Consider the following 25,566-nt stretch of genomic DNA (forward strand, 5'->3'; position numbering starts at 1 on the left):
AATTTATGGAGAGATAACAGATAATAATGATGAAATAAACTGGGACATGGGTTAGAACTACAACTCAGATATGGGTTTAAGGGTAGGGGCAGATGATAAAGTATATCCATAATAGCAGTCCTGTTAACCTTTTGCTAACTTGCACCCTGAAAGTTAACGTCCAGTTTGGTGGGGAGGTTCTCTGCATATTCATCAACCCGGCATCAGGGCTGCATAGTAAAAAATATGTTTACCCCGTGTCCAGTCTGTGTTGCAAATCTTTAGAAGGAAACAGCCTGCTCTCCCACCTAAAGATCGATGCAGTTTGGATCCACATGTTACTAATGATGAGCCCTATATGCATACCAAATCGAGTGCGCCATGTCAGAGGCAGTGTCGCATGCTGAAGCATAGAGGTAAGAGACATCTTAATTGAGCAGCTGCCAAGTGTCCGCTGATAATATGTAAGACTCCGCTTCCACTCCGGTGGTCCGGCCGCCACCTCCAGAGCAAAACCCTTCAGAAAGTAAACAGGTTCGGCGATGACACTCAGTGCTGGGCGTACAGGGCTGTCAGGCGAGGCTGGGATATCATTAGTCTGCACGCTCTGCAGCCGCTTCCCCGATGTCTCCTCTTTCATGTCAGTGAGTTTATTTCCATCATCAGACTTAAATGATTCATGTATGGTGACAATAAGCTGACAATAACCATCAGACATCACTCTCTCAAGCCCTTGTAGTAGGCCAATTATCACACTTAAGTCTTCCTTCATGATTCCCGTATCACAATCCAAAAGGTTAAAGCTGCGAGTGGAGGGGATAATAGGAACCGCCAATATTTACTCTAGGGGCAATTGAAAAGTATATAGTTGAGCAAGTTAGAAACTTCTGTTTTACCCGTGAAGCCGGGGGGGGGGGGGGGAATGTTGATGAAATCTTGTAATGTCGCAGTCTAAGATGAAATGGTCCGGAACAGGTCAGCTGAGATACATAGCTATGATATAAAGATATATCCAGGTAGATGTGAGCTTCATAAATCCGAATATTACAATCTGTTGAGTCACTTATATGTAATTTCTACAGTATTTGTTAGCATAGTTAGGATTTTCTCAGAGCTACATTGATTCACGTCTGTAATGGCTGCCGTCCGGACACGCCCCGATTTTAAAGTCTTTTAATAGTCTTTAAAATTACCTTTCACAGAAGACACTTGTGCCTTATCAAAAGGTTGGTCTTCTTCTATTAATTTCTCCTATTTCTCAAAAAAAAGTTAAATCTGAAGGATTAGCTGAAATTATAAATTTGTTTGCAAATATTTTTTCTCCATTGCAGTTCTGACTTTCGCTAAAGGGTTAATAATAATCTAATGCATAGTTGTTTTGTAAATCAGTGACATGCATTTTGAAATTTATAAGGGTACTTTTCCATTAATAGAGCACCAACCTGGCGCAATAGGGTTTTGTTCCATTTTTGCCAAAGTACTGTAGAAGCTGAAATTCCCTCATCTCCACTCTCTTTGTTGCCTCCACCCTGGGGGATTCAAAGGGGTGAAGCATCAATGCACAAGTTTCACTTGGGGTGAATGCCGGAGGATCCTGTGGACTGACACTTCCCCTTCTTGAATCCCCCAGAGAATGGGGAATTTCAGCTTCTACAGTACTTTGGCAATAACATACAAAAAACTATAGCATGTTTGCTGGCATTAGCGGTCCAGTAATAAAAAAGTATTGTAAATGATTTGTTAATAAATGGATATAGGTTGTATAGATTAGGTAGTAGTTCATAGGTATTAGTGCATAGTTAAGAGTTAAAAGTAAGTAGCTCATAGTTTAGAAATAGTTAATAGTTATAAGGTTAGATTTGTAAATAGTTAACAGTAAGAAGTTCATAGGTAGTAAGATATAGTTGTTAATAGTTAATATTTTGCATACATTCATCCATTGTTTTTTCTTTCTGGTCAGATATGTTTTCAACTATGTAAATATAATTTTTTAAACAAAGTGTTAATTACCAAAAATTCCCATTCACAAATATATATATATATATATATATATATATATATATATATATATATATATATATATATATATCTTTCTGTGAATACATATTTGTATTTGTTCGTGTTTGACATTTAAATTGCAAATAATTATTTAAATATCAAGTTACCGGAGGAATCCTTTTCTGGCACGAAGAAGTCATGAAAATTATTGCCATAATCCATCGTTTCTTAAATATAAGCTAAACATTTTTTGTAAGAAGCAAAAAAGCTGCACTCGGGAGGCACTATAGAAAACTTAAAAAGCAAAGCTTTAATTAGATAAGTTAAAACATGGGCAATGAACACAAACACTTCTTACGCGTTTCGTGCCGCCAACGGGCACTTAATCATAGGAATAGGAAATTTGGCTCGACAACCTCCTCATAAAGGGGAAGCTGTCCAATCAAATTCCCGGAATTTTTTTTAAATAGACACACTATAAAAACATGCCTATTAGGCTTGGAGATTCTTATACAAATGCAAGCAGGAAGGAAAAACTATGCAACTGAAAATATGAGCCTATAATGGCAAATATTTTAACATTGTTAAAATCTAGTTTGACCGCACATCGAAAATGAATGTTAGGCACAATGTGATATGTGTACACCTGAACAATTTAGAAATGCTAAACATAGCTTAAACATTCTGTCAAACATATTACTAAATGGTTAACAAGTACGGCTCAATTGTCAAAAATCAAAAAAGCAACAAAGTTAACAAAGTTAAATGCCACAATGTGTCTAAACATAGAAAGGAAATTTCTTATGTGAAAGAGAAAGGAGAAATTGCATATGGGAACAAAATAGACATTGAATTGCAGTGCCAGATAAGAAGTATAATAAAAGTTTATAAGTAATTGTTGATGGGGATTGACAATTATTATTATTTTATGTTGTTTTATTTTATTATATTTTATTTTGTTTTATTATATTTTATTTTATTTGTTAGGGGATATCATTTAAAATACAAAGATGATTTTACTCTACAAAAAACTCATATCCCATTCCCTATTAACCCCCTCTGGAGTTACTGTTCTTAATTTATAAATCCAAAACATTTCTTGTTTTAACCCCTTAAGGACCAGCGACGTACCCTGTATGTCGCTGGCCTTTTTTTGGGACTTGATTGTTTTATAGTGCGGTCTTCCCGCCAGCGTTGACACTGCTTTATTCCACAAAGCCTTCTGGAGGGAGTTCATTAATAGCGTGTTCTTGCTAGACTTGTGCTATTATGTCCTGGAAAACCCCTTAACGACCAGTGACATACAGGGTACATTGTGGTCATTAAGGGGTTAATAATAATTTGTTTCTATCTCCTTAACTTTCATGTTAAATTTATTGGTCATATGTACAGAAAAATGGTGTCTAGCTACTGCTGACTCTTTGTTAAAGTTCTTAGTGTCATTAATGTGCTCTCTCATGCGTGATTTCAACTGTCTCGACGTTTGACCTGTATATTGCTGTCTGCAAATATTGCACTCCAGGAGGTAAACCACGTACTCGCTTCTGAAATTTGCATAGAATTTAATCTCAAACTGTTCCTCGGTGACAGAACTAGTAAACGTGTTACCTGGACTGATGATGTCACAAGTGAGACAAGGACCTGTGCCACATCTGAAGTGCCTTTCCTTTGCAACCAATTTGTGTTATTGTGTTTTTTAGAACTAACTAAACTAGGTGATAGTTTGTTAGATAAGGTTGGTGCCCTTTTTGAAACGAACTTGCACTTATCGACTACTTCACAGAGTATTTCATCTTGTCTCAGAATGTATAAGTTCTTCAAAATGGCACAAACCTTACTAAACTGGTCAGAATATTCTATAGAAAAACCCACTGAATCTTTGAGTTCCTTATCTCTTTTCCAAGGGTTGTTAATGAAATCCGGCTGTGTAAAAGTGCTAAACAGAATCTAACTAAACAAGAGAAAGAAGCTTTAAGATGATTACAGCAGAATGATGATATTACCATTAGATCCAGTGATAAAGGAGGTTATGTGGTTATATTAAACAAAAAAGATTATATATCAGAAGCAAAAAGACAACTTAGTGATACCAATACATATAGAAAGCTATCCAGGAATACCACATGTGAATTTAAACAAAAACTTCTCGGATTACTGGAACAGGCAATAGCCCTATGGGTACTAACCAAAGTTAGAAATTGGTTACAAAGTAAAGGCACTTTCAGATGTGGCACAGGTCCTTGTCTCACTTGTGACATCATCACTCCAGGTAACACGTTTACTAGTCCTGTCACAGAGGAACAGTTTGAGATTAAATTCTATGCAAATTGCAGAAGCGAGTACGTGGTTTACCTTCTGGAGTGCAATATTTGCAGACAGCAATATACAGGTCAAACGTTGAGACAGTTGAGATCACGCATTAGAGAGAACATTTATGACACTAAGAACTTTAACAAAGAGCCAGCAGTAGCTAGACACCATTTTTCCGTACATATGACCAATACATTTAACATGAAAGTTAAAGTCATCAATACAGTGAAGAAAAACAATAAGAGGAGGAGATAGAAACAAATTACTATTAAAAGTTAAGAACAGTAACTCCAGAGGGGGTTAATAGGGAAAGGGATATGAGTCTTTTTGTAGAGTAAAATCATCTTTGTATTTTAAATGATATCCCCTAACAAATAAAATAAAATATAATAAAACAAAATTAAAAAAAAAAAATAGAATGAAATAAAATAAAACAACATAAAATAATAATAATTGACATTCCCCATCAACAATCACTTATAAACTTTTACTATAAACATCCTATCATATAAAAGGCCAAGTGTGTTTGTCCGAAGCTGTCATGCGCAGTAGAGACAGCACAAGGGCAAACACACCTGGCCTTAACTTACAATCCATGCTGTTTGCAGCAAAAGTGGGCATGGCCGGGAGGGACAGTGGGTGTTGTTCGATGTGACCGGACATGGTCGGGGCGTGACCGGGCATGGTGGGGGCATGGCCGGGCATGGTCAGCGGGACAGAGAGTGGAGAGAAATAGAAAGAGAGGGGGAGAGACAAAAAGAGATAGGAAAGAGCTAAAGAGAGGGGGAAGAGCAGAAGAGAGTGGAAAGTGTAGAAGAGAGGGGGGATAGAGAGCAAAAGAGAAGGGAGAGAGACAGAGCAAAAGAGAGGGGGATAGAGAGAGCAAAAGAGAGGGGGGAGAAAGAGTGCAAAAGAGAGTGGGGAGAGAACAAAAGAGAGGGATGGAGAGAGAGAGCAAAAAAAAGAAGAGAGAGACAGAGCAAAAGAGAGGGGGAGAGAGAGCGCAAAAGAGAGGGGGAGAGAGAGCGCAAAAGAGAGGAGGAGAGAGAGCAAAAGAGAGGGATATAGTGAGGGCGCAAAAGAGAGGGGGAGAGAGAGAGAGTGCAAAAGAGAGGGGGAGTGAGAGAGCGCAAAAGAGAGGGGGAGAGAGCGTGCAAAATAAGGGGGGGGGGGAGAGAGAGAGCGCAAAAAAGAGAGAGCGAAAAAAAGAGGGGGGAGAGAGAGCGTAAAAGAGAGTGGGGAGAGAGCGCAAAGGGGAGGGGGAGAGAGTGCAAAGAGAGGGGGAGAGAGAGCAAAAGAGAGAGGGGGAGAGAAAGCAAAAGAGAGGTGGGAGATAGAGCAAAAGAGAGATGGAGCGAGAGAGAGTGCAAAAGAGAGGGGGAGAGAGCGCAAAAGAGAGGGGGAGAGAGCGCAAAAGAGAGGGGGAGAGAGCACAAAAGAGAGGGGGGAGAGAGAGATCAAAAGAGAGGGGGGAGAGAGTGCAAAAGAGAGGGGGAGAGAGCGCAAAAGAGAGGGGGAGAGAGCGCAAAAGAGAGGGGGAGAGAGCACAAAAGAGAGGGGGGAGAGAGAGATCAAAAGAGAGGGGGGAGAGAGCGCAAAAGAGAGGGGGAGAGAGCGCCAAAGAGAGGGGGAGAGAGAGCGCACAAAAGAGGGGGGAGAGAGGGAGCACAAAAGAGAGAGATAACGCAAAAGAGAGGGGGAGAGAGAGAGCATAAAAGAGAGGGGAGAGAAAGAGCAAAAGAAAGGGATGGAGAGAGTAAAAAAAGGAGAGAGAGACAAAGCAAAATAGAGGGGGAGAGAGAGCGCAAAAGAGAGGGGGGAGAGAGAGCGCAAAAGAGAGGGGGAGAGAGAGAGCAAAAGAGAGGGGGAGAGAGCACAAAAGAGGGGGAGAGAGAGAGAGCGCAAAAGAGAGGGGGAAAGAGAGAGTGCAAAATAGAGGGGGAGAGAGAGAGCGCAAAAGAGGGAGACAGAAAGAACGCAAAAGAGGGAGAGAGAGAGAGCGCAAAAGAGAGGGGAGAGAGAGTGCAAAAGAGAGGGGGAGAGAGAGCATGCAAAAGAGGGGGAGAGCGCAAAAGAGAGGGGGAGATAGATTGGAAAAGAGAGGGGGAGAGAGAGCACGCAAGAGAGGGGGTGAGAGAGAGCACAAAAGAGAGGGGGGAGAGAGAGAGCGTAAAAGAGAGGGGGAAAGAACGCAAAAGAGAGGGGGAGAGAGTACAAAGGAGAGGGGGAGAGAGCACAAAAGAGAGGGGGAGAAAGCACAAAAGAGAGGGGGAGAGAGAGAGCAAGGGGTGGGACCACTGTACTGCAAAAAATGGCCCATGAGATTGGGCTTTAGGACTAGTTAATCATAAACTTCTTATCTGGCACTGCAATTTAATGTCTATTTTGTTCCCATATGCAAATTTTTCTCCTTTCTCTTTTCTCATACGAAATTTCCTTGCTATGTTTTGACACATTGTGGCATTTAACTTTGTAGCTTTTTTTATTTTTGACAATTGAGCCTTACTTATTAACCATTTAGAAATATGTTTGACAGAATGTTTAAGCTATGTTTAGCATTTCTAAATTGTTCAGGTGTACACATATCACATTGTGCATATCATTCATTTTCGATGTGCAGTCGAACTAGGTTTTAACATTGTTAACATATTTGCAATTATAGGCTCATATTTTCAGTTGCATAGTTTTCCCTTCCTGCTAGCATTTGTATACCCAATCTTCAAGCCTAAAAGGTATGTTTTTATAGTGTGTCTTTTTAAAAAATTTTCATGGAATTTGATTGGACAGGTTCCCCTTTATGAGGAGGTTGTCAAGCTGAATTTCCTATTCCTATGATTAAGTGCCTGTTGGCGGCACGAAATGCGTAAGGAGTGTTTGTGTTCATTGCCCATGTTTTAACTTATCTAATTATAGCATTGCTTTTTAAGTTTTCTATAGTGCCTCCCGAGTGCAGCTTTTTTGCTTCTTGTGTATTTTGTGGCAATCACTTAGCCGTGCCTTGCTTGCACCTCCCGGGGCTGTGTGTGACTCCTCCTCGAGTTCCGGCGGCATCCAGCTCTCTTCTATTCATTGAAATAAAAAAGGGGGGTGTGGGATAAGCACTCCAGAAGGAGCAAACCTAAAGTGAAACAGTGATTATAATATATTAAATACCAAAATTAATCAAGATGTTGAATATATATGTGAATAAAAATACCAAAAAGTGACAGAAAGTTGTCAATTTAATAAAAGATAACAAATATAAACAGGTAAATATATAACATATAATAAAATCGGATAAAAGAAACTCATATAAGTCTAAGATGCCGGCATCACGGGATTACAATAATGACTAATAGGAAATTCATAACATATAAAATTAGCGATCGCTATATTAAAAATAACAGTATACAGAAACTTGATATAGCAATAAATCTGCTGACCTGTAGCAAACCAATCTTATGGTCACTTGAGGAGAGGTGACTCTGTTATGAATAACAACAAACAACTTATTTATATGTCCGTTATAAGCTATGGAACATGTGATCCGTGGGTGGTGACGTCACGTCATGTGACTAGTATTACTGATCCAATGTTATCCAATGATATCCAATGATTGATGTGTAGCGTTATATTTGAAAAATATATATACCGGTATATAAAAAAAGGAAAAGAAACAAAAATGTCAATTATTTTCCGTAACAATAAAAAGAATACTTGCAAGTAGTGGATCGCTATCCTCCAATTTCCCCCATGGGAGGGAAGTGATACAGCTGAAAGGAACAACAATATAGGTGAAATAAAGATGAGTGTCCGTCTTTTTCTTTCCAAACTCCAAATAGATAGAATTTCTTTATAAGGTGCTCCAAAGGTCTCTTGCAAGCACACAGGGATTATTCATATATCTAGCTCAGGTTATGTGTGTGAGCTAGAAATGAACCTGTTGTTTGTGCCGCCGTAGAAACAGGTGAGTTAGAATGAAGCTCTATGGCTATGAAATTGTGAACACCGCACACAGGAATTATTCATATATCTTGCTCAACTAGAAATGTAGAGCTCGAAATGAACCTGTAATGTGCCGAGTGAGAGAGTAAATGAGATTCTGTAAGCAAATCGTCAATATATCTTTTATAGAGCACAAGGTTTGCTCCCCATTGGCCACTGGACAAAAAAGACTCTTCAAAGAAACCCATAAATAAATTGGCATAACTGGGAGCGAACCTTGTGCCCATTGCCGTCCCCCTGGTCTGGAGGAAGAATTCATTATTGAACATGAAACTGTTGTTCTTGAGAATAAATTCTATGCTATCTAAGATGAATTTGTTTTGTTCATACAATAAGTTTTCATCTTTATCTAAGTAGTGGGCAATAGCTTTTAATCCTAAATGATGATCGATATTTGTATATAAAGAATTAACGTCACATGTTACCATAGTATAATTATTTTTCCATTCGATCTCATTCAATATGTTTAAAAAGTGGGTGGAGTCTTTTAAGTATGACGGTAACTGTATAACGTAATTCTGAAGAAAGTAATCTACATATTGTGAAAGATTTGAAGATATTGAATCAATTCCAGAAATAATAGGACGTCCAGGAGGTTTATTAAGGTGTTTGTGGATTTTTGGTAAAAAATAGAATGCGGGATTTTTTGGATGGTTTATTTGTAATCATGGATGTACAATATTATCTGGAGGAAGCCTATAGACTTCTGCTCGACAATACCACATATACTAAACTTAAACATAATCCAATTGATTCCCAAAAAAAGAAGTTAAATACTCTACTAGATAATGCAAAAACATTAGGAGTTTTAACAGATTCAGAATTCAATTTTTTACAAATAAACCATCCAAAAAATCCCACATTCTATTTTTTACCAAAAATCCACAAACACCTTAATAAACCTCCTGGACGTCCTATTATTTCTGGAATTGATTCAATATCTTCAAATCTTTCACAATATGTAGATTACTTTCTTCAGAATTACGTTATACAGTTACCGTCATACTTAAAAGACTCCACCCACTTTTTAAACATATTGAATGAGATCGAATGGAAAAATAATTATACTATGGTAACATGTGACGTTAATTCTTTATATACAAATATCGATCATCATTTAGGATTAAAAGCTATTGCCCACTACTTAGATAAAGATGAAAACTTATTGTATGAACAAAACAAATTCATCTTAGATAGCATAGAATTTATTCTCAAGAACAACAGTTTCATGTTCAATAATGAATTCTTCCTCCAGACCAAGGGGACGGCAATGGGCACAAGGTTCGCTCCCAGTTATGCCAATTTATTTATGGGTTTCTTTGAAGAGTCTTTTTTGTCCAGTGGCCAATGGGGAGCGAACCTTGTGCTCTATAAAAGATATATTGACGATTTGCTTACAGAATCTCATTTACTCTCTCACTCGGCACATTACAGGTTCATTTCGAGCTCTACATTTCTAGTTGAGCAAGATATATGAATAATTCCTGTGTGCGGTGTTCACAATTTCATAGCCATAGAGCTTCATTCTAACTCACCTGTTTCTACGGCGGCACAAACAACAGGTTCATTTCTAGCTCACACACATAACCTGAGCTAGATATATGAATAATCCCTGTGTGCTTGCAAGAGACCTTTGGTTTTAGTTACCACAACATTATCCACCTAAAGGACTGCTGAATAAAGAGCACCTTATCCACCTAAAGGACTGCTGAATAAAGAGCACCTTATAAAGAAATTCTATCTATTTGGAGTTTGGAAAGAAAAAGACGGACACTCATCTTTATTTCACCTATATTGTTGTTCCTTTCAGCTGTATCACTTCCCTCCCACGGGGGAAATTGGAGGATAGCGATCCACTACTTGCAAGTATTCTTTTTATTGTTACGAAAAATAATTGACATTTTTGTTTCTTTTCCTTTTTTATATACCGGTATATATATTTTTCAAATATAACGCTACACATCAATCATTGGATATCATTGGATAACATTGGATCAGTAATACTAGTCACATGACGTGACGTCACCACCCACGGATCACATGTTCCATAGCTTATAACGGACATATAAATAAGTTGTTTGTTGTTATTCATAACAGAGTCACCTCTCCTCAAGTGACCATAAGATTGGTTTGCTACAGGTCAGCAGATTTATTGCTATATCAAGTTTCTGTATACTGTTATTTTTAATATAGCGATCGCTAATTTTATATGTTATGAATTTCCTATTAGTCATTATTGTAATCCCGTGATGCCGGCATCTTAGACTTATATGAGTTTCTTTTATCCGATTTTATTATATGTTATATATTTACCTGTTTATATTTGTTATCTTTTATTAAATTGACAACTTTCTGTCACTTTTTGGTATTTTTATTCACATATATATTCAACATCTTGATTAATTTTGGTATTTAATATATTATAATCACTGTTTCACTTTAGGTTTGCTCCTTCTGGAGCGCTTATCCCACACCCCCCTTTTTTATTTCACTGTTCAAGTCTATTATTGGAGATTATAATAGACCATTTAGGGATTTAAGCTCACACCTCACAAGATAGCACTCACACCACCCCCTCCTTGTTCTCTTCTATTCATGCAGGGATCTGCAGCGGCCTGGTTGTATATGAAGGTTTGAAGCTTTTATGGCCAGCTCGATCCAGCGTTACATTGATTTAAGTCCTAACTAGTAAGTGCAGATTTCACTTATTTTGTTACACAAAATATTTATCACAGAAACTCATTTGGCCCTAATTGTTTAATTGTTCAACTGTGGACATCAAACACTGTGGTTTTGAATCTACACACTGAGTTATCAATGCTATCCGATTTTAGGTCGGTAAAAGCATGAGTCTTCGGCAGCAGAGGAACTGACTGTTGTATTTTTACATTTAATTCACTTAGCCCATAAACAAGAGAGTGGGAGGCACTATATATTGATAAATTTCATATATTTTTAAAGGCATATGGAACACAATTGTATATCATGGAGCAGGAAGGTACTAGCATTAATGAAACCATTTTTGATATAGCAAGCAGAAAACACTTTTTTTAAAAGATTTTCATAACTGTAGGCCTTAATGGTGAAAAATCTCAGGATTTAAAGGGACTTTTCAATCATTTTGAAAGGCTATTACTAAGGTTGATGTGGGATATCATTACATTAAACTATTATATCAATGTCAAGAGAATACCAAGGGGACAAGGATGGAATGATGCTTTAACAAATCACTCATTGGCATTGATGGGCATAGCCAATAGGAGTAAGACTCAGAAAAGGGAAAAGTTTAAGGAACGCATCAACAACATAAAAACTGATTTAAAAGTCCTTAAAACAGACGATAAGGAAAAGTACAAAGATTATAAGAAAAATCTAAAATTAAAAGTGCATAAATTGGATGGTGAATTGGCCGCAAGAAAGGGAACAAATTTCTCTAGAAACTTGGAGGACTATGTTAATAACCAAGTTTATAATTGGTCCAGATTCCAGAGAAGTCCTGGAAACATTTTTCTAGAAACAAAACCAACATGAATAAAAATAAATAATTGGAAGAAAGATCCAATGATTTACAACATAAAGGAAAGATTGTGGAATCAGTCTCCAAGTCGATATTGAAACATAAGAAAGATTGTAAAGTGGCATTTTCATCCATGGACACCTCAGACCATGAATCTAATGTCTCTGAGGGGAGTGGCACTTCAGTTCCATTATCCACAGCTTCTCTCTCTTCTTCTTCTTCATCTTCTTCCTCTCTCTCTCCTCTTTCTTCTCATTCCTCCTTTTCTCTGCAGGTATTGGACGATGATTCAGACCAGGAAGAAGCAGTAGTGCATCCCAAGGTCAAGGCAGTCCCTTTAGGAGATGGACAAGATGAGCAGGGAGACAAAAATCTTCAAGAAACTCAAAGGGACACAAGAAAAACTGACTGCCCTAAACCTTTCAGACTTTCCAATAACACAAGGACAGATATGTTTATTAAGCAATGGATTGGGGTTTGCACCATCCCATAAGTTATCTGCTTTTAAAACAATAATTGATGTAAATAAGTTTGTGAGGAAGTTAACGTTAAAGAGATTTTTTAAAAACGATAGAAATGTGACACTTGACACTAACCCTGTTAATGATTGCCCAAGGTTCACTGACATAGAGATGCACATTAACACCCTAGATTTTAAAGATCTAGTGAGTATATGTCAATTAAGGGATTTAGACAACACAGAATGTGGCCCTAGTGTTCAAGACATAAAAATGCCTATAAAAAAACTTCTGATTTTTATCTAGTTCACTTTAGGGGGCGAGCCTTAAACAATTTTCAGAAGCAAGTTAAAAGGGAAGTTTTGGAGTTGGAGGAAGTGTCTAAATCAAAAAAACATTAAACAGAATCTAACTAAACTAGAGAGAGAAGTTTTAAGATCATTACAGCAGAATGATGATATTACCATTAGATCCAGTGATAAAGGAGGTAACGTGGTTATATTAAACAAAAAAGATTATATATCAGAAGCAAAAAGACAACTTAGTGATACCAATACATATAGAAAGCTATCCAGTAATCCCACAACGGATTACTGGAACAGGCAATAGCCCTATGGGTACTAACCAAAAAAGAACTCATTATTTTGGTTCCAACTATCCATCGATATCCATTTTCCATCATCTGCCTAAAACACATAAGAATATTATTTCCCCCCCTGGCCGTCCTATCATCTCAGGCATAGGATCACTGTTTGAGCCTCTCTCTGATTGGATTGATTCTATTTTACAACCTATAGTCATCAAACTTAGCAGTTACAGTATTTGAGAGACTCCACTCACTTAATTAGTACTGTAGAAGGAGTGACGTGGAAGCAGGGGTATCGATGGATAGTAGTGGATGTTACATCTTTGTATTCATGCATACCCCATACATTGGGCATAAGAGCCATTAGATATTTTTTAGATTCAGAGACTAGTTTTTCATAAGAGGTAAAATTCTTAGTATGTGAAATAATTGAATTCCTATTACAACACAACTTTTGCATGTTTGATGATGAATTCTACCTTCAGATTTGCGGCACCGCAATGGGTGCAAACTTTGCACCATCATTCGCTAACCTATACGTAGTTTAGTGGGAGAACCATCAAATATATAGCGGTAGCTATATGTCCATCATCATGTACATAAGATTCATCGATGATTTGATTTTCATAGTGGACAAATCAGTTAACTTTGATAATTTCATGGAATATTTGAATAAAAATGCTCTGAATTTAAAGTTTGTTGGGGAATGTCAGTATGACACAATTAACTTTCTTGATTTTAGCCTGGAGGGTGATGTTATTTCAGGCAGTATACTAACTTATACTTTTCGCAAGCTCACTGCAGGCAAGACGATCTTGCATGCAGGCTCTTGCCACCCAACTCATTTGATAGGTTCAGTTCCTAGGGGTCAGTTCTTGCGACTAAGGAGGAATACTAACTCAGATGAGTATTTTAATAGACATTCTGAGACAAGATTGAGTACTCTGTAAAGTAGTCTATAAGTGCAAGTTCGTTCCAAAAAGGGCACCAACCTTATCTAACAAACTATCACCTAGTTTAATTAGTTCTAAAAACACAATACCAGAAATTGGTTACAAAGGAAAGGCACAGATCCTTGTCTCACTTGTGACATCATCAGTCCAGGTAACATGTTTACTAGTTCTGTCACAGAGGAACAGTTTGAGATTAAATTCTATGCAAATTGCAGAATCTAGTATGTGGTTTACCTCCTGGAGTGCAAATATTTGCAGACAGCAATATACAGGTCAAACGTCGAGACAGTTGAGATCACGCATTAGAGAGCACATTAATGACACTAAGAACTTTGACAAATAGTCAGCAGTAGCTAGACACCATTTTTCTGTACATATGACCAATAAATTGAACATGAAAGTTAAAGTAATCGATATAGTGAAAAAGCCAATAAGAGGAGGAGATAGAAATAAATTATTATTAAAAGAAGAAATGTTTTAGATTTATAAGTTAAGAACAGTAACTCCAGGGGGATTTATAGGGAATGGGATATTAGTCTTTTTGTAGAGTACAATCATTTTTGTATTTTAAATTATATCACCTAACAAATAAAATAAAGTATAATAAAACAAAATAAAATAAAATAGAATAAAACAAAATAAAATAGAATAAAATAAAACAACATAAAATAATAATAATTGTCAATCCCCATCAACAATCACTTATAAACTTTTATTATACTTCTTATCTGGCACTGCAATTCAATGTCTATGTTGTTCCCATATACAATTTCCTTTTTTCTTTGTTACCTTTGTTGCTTTTTTTATTTTTGACAATTGAGCGGTACTTGTTAACCATTTAGTAATATGTTTGACAGAATCTTTAAGCTATGTTTAGCATTTCTAAATTGTTCAGGTGCATATCACATTGTGCATATCATTCATTTTCGATGTGCGGTCGAACTAGGGTTTAACATTGTTAACATATTTGCAATTATAGCCTCATATTTTCAGTTGCATAGTTTTTCCTTCCTGCTAGCATTTGTATACACAATCTTCAAGCCTAATAGGCATGTTTTTATAGTGTGTCTTTTTAAATTTGGAACAACCAATAGAATGCAAGCTCAATACTATTGGCTGATTGCAACAGCCAATAGCAATTATTTGCCTTTAATTCCTATTGGCTGATAGAATTCTATCAGCCAATCGGAATTCAAGGGACGCCACCTTGGATGACATCCCTTAAAGGAACCTTCATTCTTCGTTAGCCGTCGGAAGAAGAGGATGCTCTGCACCGGATGTCTTGAAGATGGAGCCGGATGGATGAAGATAAAAGATGCAGTCTGGATGAAGACTTCTGCCGGCTTGGATGAAGACTTCAGCCCGCTTGGATGAAGACTTCTGCCGGCTTCGCTGAGGACTTCTGCAGCTTCGTTGAGGATGGATGTCCGGTTTTCAAAAACTGTAAGTAGATCTTCGCGGGTTAGTGTTAGGTTTTTTTAAGGGTTTATTGGGTGGGTTTTATTTTTATCTTAGGGCAAGGAAAAAGAGCTAATTACCCTTTTAAGGACAATGCCCATCCAAATGTCCTTTTCAGGGCAATGGGGAGCTTAAGTTTTTTAGATAGGATTTTATTTAGGGGGGTTGGTTGTGTGGGTGGTGGGTTTTACTGTTGGGGGGTTGTTTGTATTTATTTTTTACAGGTAAAAGAGCTGATTTCTTTCGGGCAATGCCTCACAAAAGGCCTTTTAAGGGCTATCGGCAGTTAGTTTAGGCTATGGTTTTTTTATTTTTGGGGGGCTTTTTATTTTGATAGGGCTATTAGATTAGGTGTAATTAGTTTAAATATTTGATCATTTCTTTTTTTATTTTGTGTAATTTAGTGTGTTTTTTTGTAATTTAGTTATGTGTATTTAATTAATGTAAATTATTTAATTGTAGTGTAAGGTTAGGTGTTAGTCTAACTTAGGTTAGGTTTTATTTTACAGGTAACTTTGTATTTATTTTAACTAGGTAGCAAGTAAATAGTTAATAACTATTTACTAACTAGTCTACCTAGTTAAAATAAATACAAACTTAGCTGTGAAATAAAACCTAAGATAGCTACAATGTAATTATTAGTTATATTGTAGCTAGCTTAGGGTTTATTTTATAGGGAAGTATTTAGTTTTAAATAGGAATTATTTTGTTATTAATTGTAATTTTTATTTAGATTTATTTTAATTATATTAAAGTTAGGGGTGTTAGGGTTAGACTTAGGGTTAGGTTTAGGGGTTTATAACTTTAGTATAGTGGCGGCGACATTGGGGGTGGCATATTAGGGGTTAATAAGTGTAAGTCGGTAGCGACGACATTGGGGGCAGCAGATTAGGGGTAAATAAGTGTAGGTAGGTAGCAACGACATTGGGGGCAGCAGATTAGGAGTTAATAAGTGTAGGTAGGTGGCGGCGATTTTAGGGAGCGGCAGATTAGGGGTTAATAAGTGTAATGTAGGTGTTGGCGAAGTCGGGGGCATCAGATTAGGGGTGTTTAGACTCGGGGTTTATGTTAGGGTGTTAGGTGTAAACATAAATTTTGTTTCCCCATAGGAATCAATGGGGCTGAGTTATGAAGCTTTACGCTCCTTTATTGCAGGTGTTAGGCTTTTTTTCAGCCGGCTCTCCCCATTGATGTCTATGGGGAAATTGTGCACAAGCACGTAAAACCAGCTCAAAGCAGCGCTGGTATTGGAGTGCAGTATGGAGCTCAATTTTGCTCAACGCTCACATATTGCCTGCTAACGCCGGGTTTATGAAAACCTGTAATAGCAGCGCTATAGGGAGGTGAGCGGTGACAATAACTTAAAAGTTAGCACTGAGCTGCTCATAACGCAAAACTCATAATCTATCCGTAATTGTTTTACTTTATGCATATGTCAGATACCTATATATTGACCATATACTTTATTAGTAAAGACAACAAAACATTCCATACAAATGTCGCTTATGGACTATAAAAACACAAGATAAGAACTACAGATCATTACCAAGTACATAAAAAATAGGGGAGACAATATGCTTAACAACATGGGGCCCGATCCAATATGCAGCGTTGCCCGCAAAAGCTGGCGACGCCAAATTTTGCGCTGGTTTGGTATCCTATGTACGGCATAACCTAGAAGTTACGCTCGTATATTTCTGCCTTCGGCCGTAGTTTTTTGGCCCATAGACAGGTATACTAAACCAGTGCAGTTTGATATCCAATATACAGCGTAAGGACTTAAGTGGCGAAAATGGAGAAATCTTACTCCATTTTCACCTCGCCACAGATTGCAGGCGTAGTAAGCCTTACGCTGAGTATTGGAGCCCCGTAATTCCCAAAACTACCTGCAAAATAAAACCTAACACCTAACGCATGCGCAATGTCTATCGACCTGTCAACCGCAATCCCCGCCGCAATCCCTAAAAAAGTTTTTAACCCCTAAACCGCCACTCCTGGACCCCGCCGCCACCTACATTAAATGTCTAACCCCCTAATGTGATCCCCCTACACCACCGCCACCTACATTAAAATTATTAACCCCTAATGTAATCCCCCTACACCGCTGCCATCTATATTAAAAATATTACCCCCTAATGTGAGCCCCCTACCCCGCCGCCACGTATTTTAACTATATTACCCCCTAATCTAATCCCCCTACACCACCACCACCTATTTTAACTATATTACCCCCTAATCTAATCCCCCTACATCGCCACCACCTATAATAAATGTATTACCCCCTAAAATACTAAAATGTCCCTACCCTAAACTAAATTACAAATAGCCCTGAAAAGGGCCTTTTGTGTGGCATTGCCCCAAAGTAACCAGCTCTATTACCAACCCTTTAAAGGGCCTTTTGCGGGGCATTGCCCCAAAGTAACCAGCTCTATTACCAGCCCTTAAAAGAGCCTTTTGCGGGGCATTGTCACAAAGTAATCAGCTCTTTTACATGTTATCTGACCCCCCTACACTGCTGCCACCTATATTAAATATATTAACCCCTAATCTAATCCCCCTACACCGCCACCACCTATATTAAATATATTAACCCCTAATCTGACCCCCCTACACCGCCGCCACCTATATTAACTATATTAACCCTATTTATATTAGGGTTAATATACGGCTAGATTTATAGTTTTGCGGCCAAAGGGGTGCGTTAGCTACGCATGTTTTTTCCCCCCCGCACCTTTTAAATAACGCTGGTATTTAGAGTTCTCTGAAGGGCTGCGTTAGGCTCCAAAAAGGGAGCGTAGAGGCATATTTACCGCCACTTCAACTCTAAATACCAGCGTTGCTTACGGTAGCGGCCAGCTGGAAAAACGTGCTCATGCACTATTCCCCCATAGGAAACAATGGGGCAGTTTGAGCTGCAAAAAAAACTAACACCTGCAAAAAATCAGCGTTAAGCTCCTAACGCAGCCCCATTGTTTCCTATGGGGAAACACTTCCTAAGTCTGCACCTAACACCCTAACATGAACCCCGAGTCTAAACACCCCTAACCTTACACTTATTAACTCCTAATCTGCCACCCCTGCTATCGCTGACACCTGCATTATACAATTAACCACTAATCTGCCGCACTGGACACCGCCGCAACCTAAATTATCCCTATGAACCCCTAATCTGCTGTCCCCAACGTCGCCAACACCTACATTATAATTATTAACCCCTAATCTCCCCCCCCAATGTCGCCGCTACCTTACCTACACTTATTAACCCCTAATCTGCCGACCGGACCTCGCCGCCACTATAATCAATGTATTAACCCCTAAACCGCCGCACTCCCGCCTCAAAAACCCTATAATAAATAGTATTAACCCCTAATCTGCCCTCCCTAACATCTTTGACACCTAATATCAAGTATAAACTCACTCTAATAAATGTATTAACCCCTAAAGCTAAGTCTCACCCTAACACTAACACTCCCCTAAGTTAAATATAATATTTATCTAACTAAATAAATTAACTCTTATTAAATAAATTATTCCTATTTAAAGCTAAATACTTACCTGTAAAATAAATCCTAATATAGCTACAATATAACTAATAGTTACATTGTAGCTATCTTAGGATTTATATTTATTTTACAGGCAACTTTGTATTTATTTTAACTAGGTACAATAGCTATTAAATAGTTATTTACTATTTAATAGCTACCTAGTTAAAATAATTACAAATTTACCTGTAAAATAAATCCTAACCTAAGTTACAATTAAACCTAACACTACACTATCAATAAATAAATTAACTAAACTACCTGCAATTACCTACAATTAAATCAACTAAACTAAATTACAAAAAAACAAAACACTAAATTACAAAAAATAAAAAAAGATTACAAGAATTTTAAACTAATTACACCTACTCTAAGCCCCCTAAAAAAATAACAAAGCCCCCCAAAATAAAAAAATGCCCTACCCTATTCTAAAATAAAAAGTTAACAGCTCTGTTACCTTACCAGCCCTTAAAAGGGCTTTTTGCAGGGCATGCCCCAAAGAAATCAGCTCTTTTGCCTGTAAAAAAAACATACAATACCCCCCCCAACATTACAACCCACCACCCACATACCCCTAATCTAACCCACCCAAACTCCCCTTAAAAAACCTAACACTAAGCCCCTGAAGATCTCCCTACCTTGTATTCACCCAGCCGGGTATCACCGATCCGTCCAGAAGAGGTCCTCCAGACGGTCCAAAGTCTTCATCCTATCCGTCCAGAAGAGGTCTTCCAGGGGCTCGGAAGTCTTCATCCAGGCACCATCTTCTATCTTCTTCCATCCGGAGCGGAGCGAGTCCATCTTGAAGCAGCCGGCGCGGAACCATCCTCTTCTAATGACGTCCTAAGTCCGAATGAAGGTTCCTTTAAATAAATCATCCAAGATGGTGTCCCTCGAATTCCGATTGGCTGATAGGATTCTATCAGCCAATCGGAATTAAGGTTGAAAAAATCTGATTGGCTGATTGAATCAGCCAATCAGATTCAAGTTCAATCGGATTGGCTGATCCAATCAGCCAATCAGATTGAGCTCGCATTCTATTGGCTGTTCCGATCAGCCAATAGAATGCAAGCTCAATCTGACTGGCTGATTGGATCAGCCAATCCAATTGAACTTGAATCTGATTGGCTGATTCCATCAGCCAATCAGAATTTTCCTACCTTAATTCCGATTGGCTGATAGAATCCTATCATCCAATCGGAATTCGAGGGACGCCATCTTGGATGACGTCCCTTAAAGGAACCGTCATTCGTCGGGAAGCCATCGGCCAGGATGGATGTTCCGCGTCGGCGGGATGAAGATGGAGCTGGAAGAAAGAAGATTGAAGATGCCGCTTGATAGAAGACTTCAGCCGGATGATGGACCTCTTCAGCCCCCGCTTGGGCTTGGATGAAGACATTGCCCGGATTGGATGAAGACTTTGGACCCTCTTCTGGACAGATCGGTGATACCCGGCGTGGTGAAGACAAGGTAGGGAGATCTTCAGGGGCTTAGTGTTAGGTTTTTTTAAGGGGGGTTTGGGTTAGATTAGGGGTATGTGGGTGGTGGGTTGTAATGTTGGGGGGGTATTGTATGTTTTTTATTTTAGAATAGGGTAGGGTATTTTTTTATTTTGGGGGGATTTTGGTATTTTATTAGGGGGCTTAGAGTAGGTGTAATTAGCTTAAAATTGTTGTAATATTTTTATAATGTTTGTAAATTATTTTTTTATTTTTTGTAACTTAGTTCTTTTTTTATTTTTTGTACTTAGTTAGTTTATTTAACTGTATTTATTTGTAGGTATTTGTATGTAATTAATTTATTGATAGTGTAGTGTTAGGTTTAATTGTAGATAATTGTAGGTAGTTTATTAAATTTATTTATTGATAGTGTAGTGTTAGGTTTAATTGTAACTTAGGTTAGGATTTATTTTACAGGTAATTTTGTAATTATTTTAACTAGGTAGCTATTAAATAGTTATTAACTATTTAATAGCTATTGTACCTGGTTAAAATAAATACAAAGTTGCCTGTAAAATAAATATTAATCCTAAAATAGCTACAATATAATTATTATTTATATTGTAGCTATATTAGGGTTTATTTTACAGGTAAGTATTTAGCTTTAAATAGGAATAATTTGTTTAATAAGAGTTATTTTATTTCGTTAGATAAAAATTATATTTAACTTAGGGGGGTGTTAGGGTTAGGGTTAGACTTAGCTTTAGGGGTTAATACATTTCTTAGAGTAGCGTCGAGGTCCGGTTGGCAGATTAGGGGTTAATACTTGAAGTTAGGTATCGGTGATGTTAGGGAGGGCAGATTAGTGGTTAATACTATTTATTATAGGGTTTTTGAGGCGGGAGTGAGGCGGATTAGGGGTTAATAACTTTATTATAGTAGCGGTGAGGTCCGGTCGGCAGATTAGGGGTTAATAATTGTAGGTAGGTGGCGGCGACGTTGGGGGCGGCAGATTAGGGGTTAATAAATATAATATAGGGGTTGGCGGTGTTAGGGGCAGCAGATTAGGGGTACATAGGGATAATGTAGCTGGCGGCGGTGTACGGAGTGGCAGATTAGGGGTTAATAATAATATGCAGGTGTCAGTGATAGCGCGGTCGTCAGATTAGGGGTTAAAAATTTTTATTAGAGTGGCGGCGATGTGGGGGGGGCTCGGTTTAGGGGTACATAGGTAGTTTATGGGTGTTAGTGTACTTTAGAGCACAGTAGTTAAGAGCTTTATGAACCGGCGTTAGCCCAGAAAGCTCTAAACTCCTGGCTTTTCTTTGCGGCTGGAGTCGTGTCGTTAGATTTCTAACGCTCACTTCAGCCAAGACTCTAAATACCAACGTTAGAAAGATCCCATTGAAAAGATAGGATACGCAAATGGCGTAGGGGGATCTGCGGTATGGAAAAGTCGCGGCTGGAAAGTGAGCGTTAGACCTTTACCTACACGACTCTAAATACCAGCGGTAGCCCAAAACCAACGTTAGGAGCCCCTAACGCTGGTTTTGACGGCTAACGCAGAACTCTAAATCTAGGCGTTAGTGTTTTTTATTTTTGTAACTAACGCCTATATTTAGAGTTCTGCGGCCAAAGGGGTGCGTTAGCTACGTGTGCTTTTTTCTGGCTGCACCTTTTAAATACTGCTGGTATTTAGAGTTCACAGAATGGCTGCGTTAGGCTCCAAAAAAGGAGCGTATAGCATATTTACCGCAACTTCAACTCTCGATACCAGCGGTGCTTACGGACGCGGCCAGCTTCAAAAACGTGCTCGTGCACGATTCCCCCATAGAAAACAATGGGGCTGTTTGAGCTGAAAAAAAACATAACACCTGCAAAAAATCTGCGTTCAGTTCCTAACGCAGCCCCATTGTTTTCTATGTGGAAACACTTCCTACGTCTGCACCTAACACTCTAACATGTACCCCGAGTCTAAACACCCCTAACCTTACACTTTTTAACCCCTAATCTGCCGCCCCCGCTATCGCTGACCCTGCATATTATTTTTAACCCCTAATGTGCCGCTCCGTACACCCCCGCCACCTACATTATCCCTATGTACCCCTAATCTGCTGCCCTAACATCGCCGACCCCTATATTATATTTATTAACCCCTAATCTGCCGCCCCCAATGTCGCCTCCACCTAACTACACTTATTAACCCCTAATCTGCCTACCGGACCTGAGCGCTACTATAATAAATGTATTAAACCCTAATCCGCCTCACTCCCGCCTCAATAACCCTATAATAAATAGTATTAACCCATAATCTGCCCTCCCTAACATTGCCGACACCTAACTTCAAGTATTAACCCCTAATCTGCCGACAGGAGCTCACCGCTACTCTAATAAATTTATTAACCCCTAAAGCTAAGTCTAACTTTAACCCTAACACCCCCCTAAATTAAATATAATTTAAATCTAACGAAATAAATTAACTCTTATTAAATAACAGCCAATAGAATGCGAGCTCAATCTGATTGGCTGATCGGATCAGCCAATCGGATTGAACTTGATTCTGATTGGCTGATTCCATCAGCCAATCAGAATTTTCCTACCTTAATTCCGATTGGCTGATAGAATCCTATCAGCCAATCGGAATTCAAGGGACGCCATCTTGGATGACGTCCCTTAAAGGAACCATCATTCTTCAGTTGGACGTCGTCGGAAGAAGATTGATCCGCGCTGGAGGTCTTCACGATGGAGCCGTTCCTCATCGGATGAAGATAGAAGATGCCGGTTGGATCAAGATGGTTGCCGGTCTGGATCGCCTCTTCTTCCCAGATAGGATGAAGACTTTGGAGCCTCTTCTGGACCTCTTCAGCCACAGGATTATGGATCGCCAGCCCCCGCTTGGGTTGGATGAAGATTTTGGAGCCAGGACCGATCGGTGATACCCGGTGAGGTGAAGATAAGGTAGGAAGATTTTCAGGGGCTTAGTGTTAGGTTTATTTTAAGGGGGGTTTGGGTTAGATTAGGGGTATGTGGGTGGTGGGTTGTAATGTTGGGGGGGTATTGTATGTGTTTTTTTACAGGCAAAAGAGCTGAATTTCTTGGGGCATGCCCCGCAAAGGGCCCTGTTCAGGGCTGGTAAGGTAAAAGAGCTTTGAACTTTTGTAATTTAGAATAGGGTAGGGCATTTTTTTATTTTGGGGGCTTTGTAATTTCATTAGGGGGCTTAGAGTAGGTGTAATTAGTTTAAAATTGTTGTAATATTTTTCTTATGTTTGTAAATATTTTTTTATTTTTTGTAACTTAGTTCTTTTTTATTTTTTGTACTTTAGTTAGTTTATTTAATTGTAGTTATTTGTAGGTATTGTATTTAATTAATGTATTGATAGTGTAGTGTTAGGTTTAATTGTAGGTAATTGTAGGTATTTTATTTAATTTATTTATTGATAGTGTAGTGTTAGGTTTAATTGTAACTTTGGTTAGGATTTATTTTACAGGTAATTTTGTAATTATTTTAACTATTTTAGCTATTAAATAGTTCTTAACTATTTCATAGCTATTGTACCTGGTTAAAATAAATACAAAGTTACCTGTAAAATAAATATAAATCCTAAAATAGCTATAATATAATTATAATTTATATTGTAGCTATATTAGGGTTTATTTTACAGGTAAGTATTTAGCTTTAAATAGGAATAATTTATTTAATAAGAGTTAATTTATTTCGTTAGATTTAAATTATATTTAACTTAGGGGGGTGTTAGGGTTAGGGTTAGACTTAGCTTTAGGGGTTAATCCATTTATTACAGTAGCGGCGAGATTCGGTCGGCAGATTAGGGGTTAATAATTGAAGTTAGGTGTCGGCGATGTTAGGGAGGGCAGATTAGGGGTTAATACTATTTATTATAGGGTTATTGAGGCGGGAGTGAGGCGGATTAGGGGTTAATAACTTTATTATAGTAGCGGTGCGGTCTGCTCGGCAGATTAGGGGTTAATAAGTGTAGGCAGGTGGAGGCAACGTTGAGGGGGGCAGATTAGGGGTTAATAAATATAATATATTGGTCGGCGGTGTTAGGGGCAGCAGATTAGGGGTACATAAGGATAACGTAGGTAGCGGCGCTTTGCGGTCGGCAGATTAGGGGTTAATTATTGTAGGTAGCTGGCGGCGACGTTGTGGGGGGCAGGTTAGGGGTTAATAAATATAATATAGGGGTCGGCGGTGTTAGGGGCAGCAGATTAGGGGTACATAAGTATAAAGTAGGTGGCGGTCGGCAGATTAGGGGTTAAAAAAATTTAATAGAGTGGCGGTGATGTGGGGGGACCTCGGTTTAGGTGTACATAGGTAGTTTATGGGTGTTAGTGTACTTTAGAGCACAGTAGTTAAGAGCTTTATAAACCGGCGTTAGCCTAGAAAACTATTAACTACTGACTTTTTTCTGCTTCTGGAGTTTTGTCGTTAGATTTCTAACGCTCACTTCAGCCAAGACTCTAAATACAGGCGTTAGAAAGATCCCATTGAAAAGATAGGATACGCAATTGACGTAAGGGGATCTGCGGTATGGAAAAGTCGCGGCTGAAAAGTGAGCGTTAGACCCTTTAATGACTGACTCCAAATACCAGAGGGCGGTAAAAACCAGCGTTAGGAGCTTCTAACGCTGGTTTTGACGGCTACCGCCCAACTCTAAATCTAGGCCTAAGTGTTTTTTATTTTTTGTAAATTAGTGTTTTTTATTTTTTGTAACTTAGTTGTTATTTTTTGTAACTTTGTAATTTTTAATTGCAGATTTAAATAATTTAAATAATGTTAGGTTTTAAATATATAATATAGTTAATTTAATTTATAGTTTATTGTAATTTTAGTATAATAGTTAGGGTAGGTTAATTATTAGTTTAATATAGTTTAATTTAATTCTACAGGTAAGTTTAAATTTATTATAAGATAGGGATGAGGTAATAATAATGTAAAGTTAGCGGGTTGTTAGGTTTAGGGGTTAATAGCTTAATTTAGTTTATGGCTATGTGGGGAGATGGCAGTTTAGGGGTTAATAGGTTTAGTAACTGGTAGTGATGTGGGAGGCCAGGGGTTTAGGGGTTAATACATTTATTTAGTGGCGGTGGGGTCCGGGAGCGGTGGGATAGGGGTTAATAGCTTTATTAAAGTAGCGGTGAGCTCCGGGAGTGAAGAGATAGGGGTTAATAGCTTTATTAAAGTTGCAGTGGGCTCCGGGAGCGGCAGGATAGGGGTTAATACATTTATTTAGGTTGCGGCAGGGTCCGGGAGCTGCGGGTTAGGGGTTAATACTTTTATTTAGTTGCGGCGGTGTCCGGGAGCGGTGGGATAGGGGTTA

The sequence above is a fragment of the Bombina bombina genome, chromosome 5 (genome assembly GCF_027579735.1).
Source record: "Bombina bombina isolate aBomBom1 chromosome 5, aBomBom1.pri, whole genome shotgun sequence".
NCBI lineage: Eukaryota > Metazoa > Chordata > Amphibia > Anura > Bombinatoridae > Bombina > Bombina bombina.